Source organism: Tupaia chinensis, unplaced genomic scaffold (genome assembly GCF_000334495.1).
Source record: "Tupaia chinensis unplaced genomic scaffold, TupChi_1.0 Scaffold148698_1, whole genome shotgun sequence".
Lineage (NCBI taxonomy): Eukaryota > Metazoa > Chordata > Mammalia > Scandentia > Tupaiidae > Tupaia > Tupaia belangeri.
Genome location: NW_006208547.1, coordinates 2,054,042 through 2,069,991, shown reverse-complemented (window position 1 = coordinate 2,069,991; position 15,950 = coordinate 2,054,042). Strand labels below are relative to the sequence as shown.

Sequence of the window (15,950 nt, the reverse complement as noted above, 5' to 3'; positions counted from 1 at the left end):
CAAGCTCCGCGTTAACTTTCTCAACCGTCCTGTGGGGAGCATCGAGGGCTTCTAGCTAATGGTTGTGCCCAGAATCCAGCCTTCAGAATTAACACACTCATCCTTGCTTTTTACTTATTTTTTGAATAATTATTGAATGTTTTATTTTGCTTTCTTTTGCTTTTGCTTTTACTTTTGCTTTTGTCTGTTGGGCTACACGTGAGGAGGTGGGGACACTAAAATGAAAAAAATGTCTTATCTCATACTTCACAATTAAATGAGGGACATTTATACACTAACTTTAAACAGTAACTACAAAAAGGGATCATGTGATTGCAAAGGCTATTAAGAAGGTATAAAAATTCCACACATGTAAATGTTATTGTTTTAAACAGACTTACTCCCATGGATATCATACATTGTTGGCACAGAACTTAATGAGTGTTTGCAAGTGGCATTAACATGGGAGCAGAGTCAAAAATGTTCCAAGTTCCATCCCTCATTACCAGAACATGTCCATTTTCAGCATTTCAGATGCCTGACAGGGTCCCTCAATTTTTATGATACACTACCCTGAACGTTTTCCAAAATCAAAATTGGGTTATTTGTATCAATCTGTGCTAAAACCCTGACAAACCAAGCCCAGAAGACCATAAAGGAGGTGTTTTTTCACACTAGCATGCCTGATAACAAGAACTATTATTTAGAGAATTCTTCCAGAATCACACCCTGGCACAAAGGCCACTGCGACCTGACACAATGACTTCTGCAGAGAAGTCTGTCCAGAGCCTGCCTATCCAGCCCTGGACTAGCACCACTCAGTAGTAGTCCTGGGAGCCAAGGATAATTGTCTCAAAATGATTAGTATAATCCTCTCTTCCCCTCCCCTCCAGTTTGTGGTTTTTGCCTTTAAAATCTGCCCAAGGTTTGTAGACCTCAGTGGGCATGTGAGGCTACCTGAACTATGGGCTGAAGGCTAGCTGCTGTCCTCATGTTTTGGCTTTGAATAAACCTCTTTCAATATTTTACAGAATTTGATTATTTCCACTGTCACTGAGAATAAGGAACTGGTAAGTAACTGGACAACAAAAAGAAGACAAAGTTCTCTTTATACGTAGGCTGTGAAGGCACTGCTGTGTCCTCAACGTATTCACCTGGATTCCTAGAGAACATAGAAAAAGAAAGAAGAGGTGTCACAGCGTTAAGAGAGTAAGAGGAATTTTCCAAAACTCATGGAAAATGTGGATTATGGAAAAACGGGGCATTGACTTGGAAACTTTATGCCCCCAAGTAACCCTATATTTCAATTCCATTTTTCCACGATTTTTAATGTCCCCCCATATTAAACAGGATTGGGGACTGGCCCTTCCAGCTTTATCCCAGGTCAAGTGTACTCAGTCCCGTCATGCCTGAGATCCTGCTGGTAGCTGCCTGAGATCCCACCCGTGGCCTGCTTATTCTGCCCAGGGGGAGCTAAGGTATTAGTCCAGAAGTTCTGCTCAACCTCAACTAAGATTATGCTCTTAGAGTAGGTTTGCAAAGAGGTACATGTCTAATAAGCAGACGGTGTTTAAAATCAAAAAGCACTTCAGCTTCATTAAATGCTTGCAATTGTGTGATGCGAGTGTTTACTCAGCATACAACACTGAATTTATTCTCAGGACAAGGCAATGACCTGCTGGAAATGACACGATTTAAACTGTTTCTTAGGCCCAAGTACTGTTTGCAAAACGCTTTAGAGACTTCCTTAGAAATGTAAGCTGGAAAGCCAAGATAAGCCTTTGTTTATAGCATCCAAAATCTTAGCAAATATTCCAGCCTGTGAATTATGAATTAGTAAGATTTCATTTTTTTCTCCTTAAGAAAATGAGAGGCATCTGGCCGTGCAGAAAACCTAAAGGAGTCCTTGATGCTGTGGCATTAAAAAAAGCCTCGTGTATTTGTGGGGTTATCTGTGGAGAAAGGTCAAGGCCTTGAGGAAGCATACCATTTAGAAGGAAAAGTATAGAGAATATCAGCATTTACCTTTAGAAAGTGTGTTCTACACTGTGTCCCCTGATGAAGAAACAATTACGTCCATCCCGTAAGATGCAGCATTGTTCTACTTGCCTTCTAGAAAGAGAAACATACTGTTTCAGTGTGAGGTTTATTGTCAGCCCCATTTAGCTGCTTTCCCTGCCCAGTTAGCACCCTTCACTATGTAGGAAGCCTTTAAGCCTCCTGTCCTGTCTTAGAGACTTACAAGAAGAGGCTTTTGTTTGTTTATTTGTTTGTTTTTTCTTGTTCTCCACTTGTCCATTCTTTCTTCTGTTTTATTCTGCTATTTAAATGAGCTGGTAATCCAAAGGAAGAAGCCTGGAATGGATCAAAGTTCCTACATATGAGATGTTTGGGTTCACGGATGAAGTCTGAACATAAATATTTTTTAAAGTTTCCTAAGAATTTTGATGTGTAGCTGGGGTTGAAAAATAACTGGCTATTAACTGATGGTAGTAGCCCTCAGCTAGAACTCCAGCTAGAAATCAAATGGATAAACTCCTGCTTTCCATTACTGTAAGTTTATTGTGATACCCAGTGTAAAGAGTAAATGTCCAGGAATGAATATTTGGGCTTAAACAGAACAAAATTGTCCTGAGCCTCTGAACATGTGTGACAAAATTGGTCCAAGGCCATCTCCATATATGCTAAACCGCAACCTAGCTTGATGTGCAAGTTGTAACCTAAACTAAGAATACATCCCGGTAACTTAGCAACTAGTCTTAGCCAATCACAGCAGCTGAGTTTTAGCTAATCACAGGCTGTCAACTGATGAGACCGTTACCATACAAGGCAATTGCAAAGTGCAGCAAATCAAGTTGATTTTGCCTGTCATTTCCTAGGTTCGTAAGTGGCTTATTTTTCTCTAATTATAAATAAAACTTGCACATATGGTAGGGAGAGCATTCTGAATAACTTCAGTCAAGAATGCTGTCTGGTTCTAGAGCCTATCTCTTGCATAATTACTCTGCTAAAATTAACTCAGATTTCTTTTCTTTTGACAGGTTCCATGACAGACCATTGAGAAAGCAGCCTATGTTCAATGAATCTTCTGAAATTGTCAAATCCCCTTCCCTGCCTACACAGAAATGTGTCCTTAGACAAATTTACTTGTTTTTCTCTTACTGTCATAGTGGGACTAAAGAACAGTACAAGATAATCCAAATGCCCCAGAGACTACTCATTGAATTGCATTTAGAGTTGACTTCAAGCATGATCTCAAAGGTCTAGACCTTTTCCAATTACTAGAAAAGTCTGGGAAATTGGGTTCTTTTCTGAGTGGAGGGTGTTTTTTGGATTTTGGAGGAGAAAAATATTATCCATTAAGCAAAACAATATGTTTAAATATTTTAGACAGAAAGGTAAGCTACTAATATCACCTGTGTGAAGCCAAATGAACCATTTGAGGGGAGATTTGGCAGAAGATAAATTTGCTGGTATTGTGTTTTACCAGTAAGATCCATCCAGGCACATATATTATTAAACTACTTCAGAAGAACGGCTGTCTTCTCTCAAATCAAGGGTAGGTTTCCAGCCTACCACTTGAGTAGCATTCACTACATAAACTAAAATACTCTCATCTATATCTCCAGACTGAGCATCCTTGCTAAGATTCACCAATATGGTGGTACATCTAAATATGCAGAGACTTTCTTTTGGTGTTTCAACACATTTTACTAAATAATATTTGGAGTGATTCCCAGGAATCTTTATTATTAAAAAGCTCCTCATGTAAAGACAATATTCTGTAAATAGCAGAGACAACTAGGAAGCACTGGGAAGAAAAAGCAAGTTGAGGCCATACTTCACACATTGAACCAAGATGAACTCTGAATGGATCATGACCTAAAACTAAATAAAACCATCAATGAACAAGAAAGAAATTATACAGTTTTTAGAGAGTTTTATTTTATTTTATTTATTTATTTTGCTATGGAACACGTGCACTTGCCAGAGAGACAGAGAAAGACGGAGATACAGAAAGCAAGAAATCACCCCTGGGGCAGATGGTCACACCATAATATCTTCTCCTCCATTCTCCTCTCAGGATTTTGGGCACACACACACACACACACACATCCCACATGTGCCTGGCATGAGTTTGAAGCCACCAGGCCCAGGACTCAAACCATGGTTAACTATGCAGGAATTCAGCAACATAACCATTATGCCATCTGGTAGTCCCTGAATTTTTTTTTTCTTTAACTTCGCCATAGGGTGTATGAATTCCTTGGAGAGAGACAGAGAAGGAAACTGAGAAATCTCCCTCCTAGGCAGATGGCCAAGCCACATACCCTTCTCTTCCATTCTTCTCTTGAGATTTGGGACTCACTCGTCCTTATGCTCAGCATGTTTTGCTAGCTGCCAGGTCCATGACTCAAATGGGGGATTTGGCCATGTAGGATCCACTGCCCTAACCACCATGCCATCTGCTAACCAAAAGAAATTTTTTCTCACCTTGGAATGAGAAAAATTGGAACTCATAAAAATAAAGATTAATTCAGTAATTCTAACCACATATTTATGTAAATAGGATATGTAAAATCAAAAGATAAACAGCAACCTGGAAAAACAATACTTATATTATATGACATTTTAAAAATTGATCTTCTTGGGACCAGCAGTTGGTGTAATAGCTGTGTTGCTGGACTTCCATGTAGTCGACCACAGTTCAAGTCCCAGACTCGGTGACTTAAACTCACGCTAGGCACGTGTGCGTGCGTGCCCAAGATCCTGAGAAGGGAATGAAGGAGAAGGGATTGCGGAGTGGCCATCCCCCCGGCAGGTGATTTCTCACTTTCTGTCTCTCTTTCTTTCTGGCGAACGCACAAACCCTATAGCAAAAACCTCTCAAAAAAAAAAAAAAAAAAAAGAAGAAAAACAAAATTGATCTTTTAATGTAAAGAACTTTAATAAATCAATGAAGATCAAATAAAAATGAACAAATGATTACAATAGTTCAGTGGACAAGAACAGCACATGGCTCATAAACGTAAGAAAATACATATTTTTCATAATAACGAAAAAGTTAGAGTGAAAATAAAATATCTTTTCACAGTTCTGAATGGTATAAATCTCATCATTTGATAAGACACTGTTATTGAACAGGAGTGGGGAACAAGGTCTCCCTCATGTAAAGGGTAAATTAAATATCTGTGGAGGACAATTTAGCAAGAGCTATCAAAATTCTAATGGTCATGTCATTCAAGCTAGTGACTTTTCTTCTAAGACATACTTTCATACCCAAGAAAATATAAATGTCCAGTTATTAAATATTTTATAACAGTATAATAATTTAAAATAATCCAAATAGCTATCAAAAAGATCGATATTCTCTTTTTTTTTTCTTTTTGCTATAGGGCATGTGCGCTCATCAGACAGACAGACAGAGACAGAGACAGAAAGCGAGAAATCACCCCCCAGGGGGGATGGCCACACCACAATCCCTTCTCCTCCATTCTCCTCTCAGGATCTTGGGCACGCACGCACACACGCCTGGCATGAGTTTAAGCCACCGGGTCCGGGACTCAAACCGCGGTCGACTACATGGGAGTCCAACAACATAGCCATTACGCTAAATGCATAGTCAGGGAAGACTCTAGACGCTACATCTGAAACTTCCCACGTGGGACAGTCTCTCAGAGAGCCACCTTTTCCACTGTGCCACCATTTGGACACAAAAGGGATCCATTTTATTAAATTATGGCTGAGCCACAAAACGGAGTACCTAACTGTAATAAAAGAAGAGTGAGGAAGTTTCTTTATGTGGTAACAGATAATGATGTCTAAGAAAACAAATCAAAACACAGCAGTCTGCATATTGTACTATTTGTGTATAAAAACAAACAAACAAAACAAAGTCACTGCTTTCCCTTGCTATCTGAATTTTCATTCTCAGAAGAGTCACTATAATGACCACCACCATTTTTTATTCAAAATTCCCTGTCCAAACAGATAAATCACTATAATAAATCTATGCAAAAGTGCAGAGGTTTTGTAGGATTCCAGGAAAGGTCAGGATGAGCTTCAACCATCTTAAATGTTCTCCAGGTAGAACTTAGTCTCTGCTGCTATCTAATCAGGTTCTGCATTATTGCCATCATCTTCCCAGATCTTACGTAAAAATATCTTCCAATTGAAAGAGAAGAAAATACATGAGTCAAAGAGGGATAGAACTACTCATAAGCTTATAGGTAAGAAGAAAAACTTGAAGTAATAAAGCATACCAAGAGATGGGAAGTCATAAAAAGAAAATGTAAGTTGTGCCTGACCCTGGGGAGCAGTACTCCTCAAGCTTTAATGTACCTACAAAGGAACCTGGGATCCCAGCAAATGCAAATTCTGATTGACTAGGTTTGGACTGGACCTAAGAGTCCTCATTTCTGAGAAGCTCTCAGGTGATGTTGCTGCTACTGTTCCACAGACCACATTCCAAGTAGCAGACTTTATCATCATTGCATATGGCATCTCCTGAAATCAAGAATGAGTTTGTTGAGAACCAGCAGTTAGCGTAATGGCTATGTCGCTGGACTCCCACGTAGTCGACTGTGGTTCGTGTCCCGGACCCGGTGGCTTAAAACTCACGCCGGGCGCGTGTGCATGCGTGCCCAAGATCCTGAGAGGAGAATGGAGGAGAAGGGGTTGCGGCGTGACCATCCCCCCTGGGGGGTGATTTCTCGCTTTGTGTCTCTATGTCTCTCTCTGTCTGTCTGGCGAGCGCACGTGCCCTACAGTGAAAATCTCTCAAAAAAAAAAAAAAAAGAATGAGTTTGTTGAAGGTTACATATTTAGATTCTTGGTGTTTAAGTCAGTGGACATTTTGGCAAGTTGATATATAACAATTAGAAAAACAAGTGGGATTTTTGGTTTCCTAGGAATAAATCAATTTTCCTCTAAAATAACAGATCATAAACTAAAACTATCCAAAAAATTCACAATCCAGCAATAATTTACAAATTTGTATTTGTGTGTGTGTGTATGTGTGTGTGCGTGTGTGTGTGTGTGTTAGTTTCTGTGTATAGAAAATAACTCTGGAAATTTCTGGGAAAAAAAATTAACATTGACTGGTTGGGGATCATGAGTAGTAGCCACACTTACTGTATTTCCTTTCATGCTTTCTGAAAGTAGGTCATGCAACTACATTATTTATTATATTATTTATTATTAAGCAATTTTTTAAAAAACTTCCCTCCTGAAATTGATGACCTCTTGAAGTAGAACAAGGAAAAAGGAGGATTCACACATGTCTGAATCTACAGAAGCATTGACAGGATGCTGAACTGTTCTTGGTCGGCTTGGAGTGACTTAAATCAACACACAGAAGAGAGAAGTGTGCAATGGTTATATCCTCAGGAATGAAGGTTTTCCATTTTTACAATAGTTTTTAAATAGTTACTAAAATTACACATACATATGATTTTTACATCCCCTCATAGAAAAAGACTTACAATGAAAAGGAACAGCACCCTATCTACCAATCCTATCTAGGATGGATCCACAGAGGAAAGCATGTTTAGTATTTTGTTCTCATGACTATGTCATTGCTGACAAATAGTATGTTTATACACTGACTTATGACTCAGAAATGTTATACATTATACATCAACTGTTCAGCATGTTAATACAGATTCAGCTCACACCACTCTCCACCTCCACCCACCATCCACTTAAAATAGATACATCATTATCTCATTTTAGGTTTTCCATTCCTTATGTTCATAAGGGAAAATGATACAATAAAATGTTTATTATAACATCTTTATTTTATTCCATTAACTGATACAGTATCTCTTGACTCCTCACTTCTTATGATGAGGACAGTCTAGCGGAGGCCCTTTCCTTCAGCTTACTCTCCACTTTAGGTCCTCCAAACATTGTCCTCTTTATTATAAATCACTAAGGTGACGACAGTTACATTCCATTGTTTCAATGATAAATATACAGCCCAGGGCCAGTGGGTGGCATGGAGGGTAAGGCAGCTAGATCCCACATAGCTGAGTCTGTGTTTTGAATCCCAGACCCAGCAGTTTGAGAATCATCCACTCTGTGTGTCTTTTAAAACCCCAAGAGGGGGACCGCAGATGGCATAGTGGACTCCCACGTAGTCCACAGTGGTTATGCCTGGAAGCAATGGCTTAATATTGCCACCAAACACCTGTGCATGCGTGCCCAAGAGAATGGAATGGAGAAGGAATTGCACTGTGGCCATCCTCCCTGGAGGATGATTTCTCGCTTTCTATATTTCTGTTGCTCCAGTGAGCGCAACCACCCTATAGCAAAACAAAAATAAAAACACCCAAGAGGAGAATAATGGAGAAGAAGGATTGTGGCATGACCATCCTTCCCAGGACAGGGGTGATTTCTCAGTTTTCCTCTCTTTCATTCTTTCTCTGTGTCTCTCCAGTGAGTGCAGGCACCCTAGGAAAACTAAATATATCAATAGAGAGACAGAGAAATGAAGAGAGAGAGTCTTTATTTTGTTCTGAAAGATTTATCCTAAAAGTTAAGAAGTTAAGGCAGTTATACATAATTATAACCAAAAGTATTGTATACTCTATAGCCAAATAACACAATAAGTAGTTTATTTAATTTTTGTACAGTTTTTTGTTTTTCCTAGAGTTCTTAGTTTATTTCTTTTCTTTTTTTTTTTTTACCTAACATTTTTATCTTTTTTTTTTTTTTTAATTCCCAGAGGAAATATGCACTCACCAGAGAGGAACTAAAGGGGGAAAAAGAGAAAGTACCCACCAGCTGGGTATTGTCACACTTTGATCCCTTCTCCTCCATTTCTCCCTCCTGTCAAGAATTTGGGCACGTACTCACATATGCCTAGGATGTTCTTCAGGATTCTAGAGCTAGGATTCCATCTGTAGTGGCCCACGTGGGATCCAGCTGCCTTAATTCTAGGCAATAGCACCAGCGCAACATTTTGGTAATGTGAAAATCTCAAGAATTTCCCCTAACACTTTTGCTTTTCCTCTATAATATCAAATCATTTTTTTTTCACAGTCTTATACTTCCCAGGTCTTCTATTTTCTGCTACATCTCTACCATTGTCTGCTAACACAACTCTCTTCAAAACTTCCCTCTGTTGCTGTCCTGGGTTGTATTCATACCACCTTGTGGGCATTTGACAAGAAAGAAAACTCTTAACCAACACATCCTCCCAATTATTACAAGGAGACTTTTCTCAGTCTAACAACGGTTTGAAATTTGGAGGAGTCTGACCCGGCGAGGCCCCAGGATCTGTCTGATCTCCCCCGACCTTTGAGCTCCGCTTCCAGTCGGATCAACACATTGGCAAGGCCACTGTTGTGCGCCCCCCCGAAACTTGGAACAAAGCTTGGGTCAATTAGCATGTCAGCAAGGCTGTTTGCTATTTGCTCCAGAAACTGTGGCAGCCTTACTGGGAAGCGACCCCCTCTGGTTCCCCAATATACTACTATAAAAGAATTACATAGCTCTCTTATACATCTTGAGTGTATGATAAAATCTTCCAGGAAGTCCCCCGACCACTCCCCTTTGCTCTGATCACTTACTATTAATTACAATGCTTTATCTCCATGGTCACAATAGAGGGTGGGCTGAAGTTCTTTCTAGGCAGAAGTAATCTTGACCTTTGGAAGGCCCTTCAAAATACATTTAAGGTAAACTTAGTCCTTTCTTCTTAAAATAGGATTAGGCCAAAACTGGCCCAGGACACCTCCGCCCTCTCCAAGTGAAATAGTTAAATATATTAGGATTCCTCAAATTAAGTTTTAGATCCCTACAAAACTGTATAAGTATCATTCTTTATTAAGATCCATAAGAACTAATATCTATTCTTGAGATTTTCTTTTCTCAGCACCATTCCCAGTAATCACAAGATGGCTGCTACGCCGCATCAGCTGATAATCATCTCTGCTTACCGGAATCGCTTTCCCAAAACTGCATTCCATGGAGACCCACCTACAATTGTGGAACTACACTAGACCCACCCTTAATCCAACCCTGAATAGAATCTATGTTCCCTATTCTTAAAACTTTATGAGCTGATAACTGAAACACGTAGTCCCTCTCCCTTTACTTGCATGTAACACATTTTCAATAAAAACGCACGATGATTCCTAGCAGTTGTCACTCCTCAGAGAGCGATCTTTGAGGGGTATCTGGCAAAGGATGTGCATGAAAAGGCATCGAGGCCTTTGTCTTCTGTTCACCTTCGCTGCCTCTGTCGAGATAACCCACCCACGCCGAGGCTGGACCCTGGCAGAAATTCTTGAGGAAAAGTCAAAAACTATATTCTACACTTGTTTGCAGGCCTCCAGAGGAGCAATCTGCCTTTTTGAGAAGTTCCCTGCAATGATGATTCAAATAACACAAGTGAGAATTTAATTTTAATTTAGTTATTTAACTCATGCCAGTTATGATTCATTCTGTTTCATAGTGAAATATAATACTTTATTTTTCTTTCTGGGATTACTTGGCAGACAATAAATAGAACCACTTTTTTGATCATAAAGAACACTTAATTATCAAAGAAGTTAAAATATCATACATGGACGAATGACTGAGATTTCACAATATTTTGCTAAGGTACACTAATTCTATTCCTTTATAATGATCTATCCTTTTGGAATCTGCTTCTTGGGAACCCGTCAGTGGGGTAGAGAAGGAGGTATATGATTACTCACCAACCTGATTAACTTCTTTCTCTTTTTGACAGAGTATTATGTCATGGTTATGTACAGTCCTGGTTCCATTTAAATATCTGTGTGACAAATATTCTGCAGAGGAAAAAGAACATGACTTGAGTAATGTGACTACTCAGCATACCTAATTTGTTAACGCATTTAGTTCTGATTCAGGGCTCTGAAACTCTCGGAATTAATGGAATGCATAAAAGATGGACAGTCTAACTTTTACTTTCCTTGTAATGTCCCAATTTATGCCAAAGTCTAACCTTTTTATACAGAGATCTAAATCTTGAAGATATTCAATATACAAATGGCTTATTTTGTTCATTTCCATTTTTAAAACCTGACCTAGGAGATGTAATTTGTTTACAGAGCTCACGGTTCCCTTTCACGCCTGCATGGTGCATATTTCCTAAATATTCAGTGTTTCCAGATTCTTCCTACTCACCCAGCACAGCGTTCAGTTCTTGGAGGAATCAAAACACAGTCATGGGGACCAGTGGTTAGCGTAATGGCTATGTCGCTGAATTCCTATGTAGTCGACTACAGTTCAAGTCCCAGACCTGGTGGCTTAAACTCACGCCGGGCACGTGTGCATACATGCCCAGGATCCTGAGAGGACAATGGAGGAGAAGGGATTGCAGCATGGCCATTCCCCCTAGGAGGTGATTTCTCACTTTCTGTCTCTCTATCTCTCTCCGTCTTTCTGGCGAGCGCACATGCCCTATAACAAAAACCTCTAAAACACACACACACACACGCCCACACACACACACACACACACACAGTCATGGTCAGAGCCACCAGGTGGTGGAGTGGTTAAGGCCCTGAACTCCCAAATAGTTGACTGTGGTCTGAGTCCTGGAGCTGGTAGCTAGAAACTCACACCAGGCACCTGGGTTTACGTGTGCCCGGCCCAGGATCCTGAGAGGAGAATGGAGGAGAAGGAATTATAGCCTGGTCGGCCCCCTAGAAAGTGATTTTTTGTCTCTCACTTTTTGTCTCTCTGTCGCTCTGTCTCTCCAGTTAGTGCACATGCCCTATAGCAAAAATCTCTCTAAAAAAATGAAGAATATGAAAATAAGAGCTTATAATTTATGGAAAAAAATGCAGTCATGGCCACATGATGATGTCAGGGCAACGATGGACCACATTCGCGGGGAAATTCAATTAAAGTGCAGTTTGTTTTGGTGCAAAAAAGTTTGAGCCACATTCATGTTGTTTCATAATATGAACTATCCATGAGCTTTTGGAAGACTCCTGGTACCAATAGTCCTTCGAGTTATAATGAAGCTGAAAAGTTTCTCTCATCTAGTGACGTCACGGCCATTGTGATGTCATAGCACAACACACTCCTCAGGTGTCTGTGGTGATGCTGCTGTAAACACTCCTACCATTACGCAGTGCTTGATGGTCATAAATAACTGTACTTGATGGTTCTTGGTGGTAATAAGCAACTGCTACCGATTTATGTATACATTCTACTCTCTACTATTATTTCAGAGTGTAATCCTTTTATTTATTCACAAAAAACATTCACTGTGAAACACTATTCCATGTTACATAGGGAACAGCCTCAGATATGTTGGCTGAGTCTCTCGATCATGTCCCTTCTTCTTGTGCTTGATTTCATCTTGGTTATATGCATCACAGGCCCCAGTGAAACAAGAAGTGGAGAGGGAGGGACCAGCAGAGAGCATCAAGGTTACATCGCTGAACTCTCGCATAGTCCACTGAGGTTTGAGTCCTGGACCCAGGGGCTTCAAACTCACACCAGGCGCATGTGTGTGTGTGCCCAAAATTCCCAAAGGAGAATGGCAGAAAAGGATTGCAGTATGACCATAGCCCCTGGGCAGTGATTTCTCACTTTCTGTCTACTGTCTCTCTCTGTCTCTCCAGTGAGCACAAATGCCCTAGAGTAAAAATCTCTCTCTTAAAAAAACAAGAGAAGTGAAATGAACAACAGTGATAGTGATGATCCTGACCCTTGTAGGGCTAGGTTAATGCACAAGTTTCTGTCTTCATTTTTAACAAAACAGTTTATGCTTCTTAAAAAAAAAAAAAAAAGGAACCAGCAGTTAGCATAATGGCTATGTAGCTGGACTCCCACGTATTCAACCACAGATAGCCTCCCGGACCCGGTGGCTTAAAACTCACGCCAGGCGCGTGTGCGTGCACACCCAAGATCCTGAGAGGAGAATGGAGGAGAAGGGATTGCGGCATGACCATCCCCCCTGGGGGGTGATTTCTCGCTTTCTGTCTCTATGTCTCTCTCTGTCTGTCTGGCGAGCGCATGTGCCCTATAGTGAAAAATCTCTCCCCCCCCCAAAAAAAAGGAAATTTTAAAATAACATTATAGAATAAGGATACAATAAAAGAAAATATTTCTGTACAGTATAATCTGTGTATTTTAAACCAAATAGTATTATGAAGAATACAAAAGTTTAAAAAAGTTTAGAAAGTAAAAAAGTTACAGCAAACTAAGGTTAAGGAAAAAATGTTAATAAATTTATGGTAGCCCAGTGTGGACAAAGTCGACAGTAGTGTACTGGTGTCCTGGGCCATCGCTTTCACCCCCCAGTCACTCACCACTCACCCAGAGCAGCTACTCGTCCTGAAAGCACCACTCATGGTAAGTATATCCACGTATACCATTTTTACCTTTTATACCATATCGTCCCTGTGTCCTTTCTATGTTTAGACACACAGATACTCACCAAGGTGTTACAGCTGCCCACAGGATGCAGGACAGTAACGTACTGTTCACGTTGGTAACCCAGGACCAGCAGACCATGCCAGAGAGCCTAGTGTATAACAGGCAGTGTCATCCAGATTTGTGTAAAAGCACTGTGTAATGTTTGCACAACTGCAAAAGTCACCTGATGACACATTTCTTAAAACATATCTTCATCATCAAGCCATGAATGACTGTAATTGAAATATAATACCTCAGTTGGAGTATCTGGTAATTCATAGACAGAGACAAAAAAAATGTACACATTAAGAGAAAAAAAATACTCAAAGCAGTTAATAATCAAGGCTGCATTGTTTGGCACAAAGAATGTGTGGCACTTAAAGAAATCAGAAGAAATAAAAAGAGAAACAAGCACAGGAGTTGCCCATAGAAGCAGAATGAGCAAAGATGAGGTCATAGATTTATCTCTGGGTTATTTTGATGCAAACACCTCAAGTCAGCTTCTTGACTATGAAAGACATAATTTCACACTGCATCTGCAATATTTAACTTATTAAGTATGTTTTCTTTCTCCCTGGGATGGGAATGAAATAAAAGATTAATGTTTGTTTTTTCAAGTTGTCCCAAAATGTCAGCATTTTGTGCATGTGCATGATTTTGAATAGCTCCTGTCATTCTAATTAAAATTCAGACAAGTGGGGCCAGTATGTGACATGGCAGTGAAGGTGCTGGATTCCCATGTGGTTGACTGCAGTTCGAGTACCAGATCCAGTGGCTTGAAACTCATGCCAGGTGCATGTGCATGTATGCCCAAAATCCCAAAAGAGGAATGGAGGAAAAGGGATTGCTGTATGGCCATCCCCCCTTGAGGGGTGATTTCTCACTTTCCCTCCCTAAATCTATCTGTCTCTCTCGCTCACTCTCTGGTGAGTGCATGCACCCTATGGCAAAAAAAAAAAAAAAAGAAAAGAAAAAAGTTATACAAGTGAAACTATTATTTATGGGTAACTTGAACTCAGCAGACATGATCATATTATTTACTCATTTTTTTCTTTATTCTTTGATAACGCATGTGCATGTTCACTTGAGAGTGAGAGAGAAAGAAATAGAGATGAGCACCCTCCCAGAGTCTGGTCATATCAGAATCCTCTTCCTCCAGTCCTCCAGCCCATCCAGTCCTGGGCACTAACACATGTACCCAGCATGTATCAGACTTAGCAGACCAATAATTTGAACCATGGTCACCATGTGAGATCTTGCCTCTCTAAAGCAGTACCTTGCTGCCGTGACACAGAGCTGGCCCAGACAGTTTAGAAGATGTATTAACAGCATCCAACAATCAGCCTTCATATAATGGAGCAGCATCATGCAAGTCAATCTGGGTAAGCATACTTGGAAGACCAGTCCTGTGGCCAAGACTGGTTGATATCAGAATATTTCACTTAAAGAAATGGATTTCTCTTGAGAAACTTAAATACTGAAAAAGCAGAAAATACCAAGTTGAGCCTTATGAAACTGCCAGTTGTAGATCAAAATCTCAGCAACTTGTAGATCAGATTTGGGACCTCCTGGAAACTATAAGGGCTTCTGTTATGTCTAATATTTAAAGTAGAGAGTAGATGAATCATCTCCAGAGCAATTAAAATGGGCAGTTGACCTTCTATAAATTCTATGATGTTTGCTTGAAGGATATTCCTTTATGGATCTCTTACTTCAGTTAAAAATCACTAGCTTAACAATATGTGTGTATTTCGGGTTTTTTATAGATTGACTTGATAGTGCACTAGGCCTTTTTAGTCTTTTAAATAGCAAATAAGGCAAAGAAGATAAAGAGAAATATTTGTCAGCTTTGACCCAGAGCTCTCAGGACAAAGAATAATAATATACTGAGGTCTATTCAGGCTTGACTTCTCCACAGATCATTACGACCAAGATGCCAATTAACACTGAATGTGACAGTGGCTTTTGTGACGTGGACAGCTGGCCACTCAAAGATACACAAGGACCACCTGCTCATGTAACATAGGCCACCAAACAGGCACCAGATGGTGACAACATTTGAATGTTATTACCACAGTCACTTTCACCTCGGCTCTGTTTGAACTGGACATTAGGAGAAAGAGCTGTAAAATTCACATTTGATATTTGAAACAATATGGTTCTCTATAAATCTCACATGTATTTCCTACTTGGGGCCAAAGAATCATTCCTGGGCCTTGATGACCCAACAGAAGTTCCGCATCATGTGGCAATTAGAAACAATTGGCTTAAGCAAGATACACTGTACCTGCTGAGATTCCCGTATGGAAAGCCTGGAAAGGAGAAATGTAGAAAAATTAGCCACAGGAAAAGACTTGAGTGAGATGTTGGATTTGGAAGTTGATAGAAAAGTGAAAAAATGATTGTCAGAAGAGACAAGTGCCAACATAATGAGAGGAGCCAAGGCATGCACGCTCTTGGCAAGGACTTTCAAGTCCTTGAAATTTGCTCCCAACTGTACATATTTTCAAGAAAGAATGTTCTAGAAATCTCTAGACGTGCATATTACATACACACACACACCA

The 15,950-nt window shown here is 40.0% G+C and overlaps 1 long non-coding RNA gene across 2 annotated transcripts; it reads right to left on the bottom strand.

The window, feature by feature from the left end:
- Positions 1-1,073: 1,073 nt before the first annotated feature.
- On the bottom strand, positions 1,074-13,483 carry LOC102488141 (uncharacterized). 2 transcript variants are annotated; one of them, XR_337661.1, is made up of 5 exons: positions 13,409-13,483; positions 10,689-10,781; positions 2,222-2,334; positions 2,005-2,091; positions 1,074-1,141 (listed from the first exon to the last, which is right to left on the bottom strand). It is a non-coding gene; the product is annotated as an uncharacterized LOC102488141 (long non-coding RNA). The 2 variants fall into 2 exon arrangements; XR_003548241.1 differs by lacking the exon at positions 13,409-13,483 and adding an exon at positions 11,140-11,210.
- Positions 13,484-15,950: the final 2,467 nt, after the last annotated feature.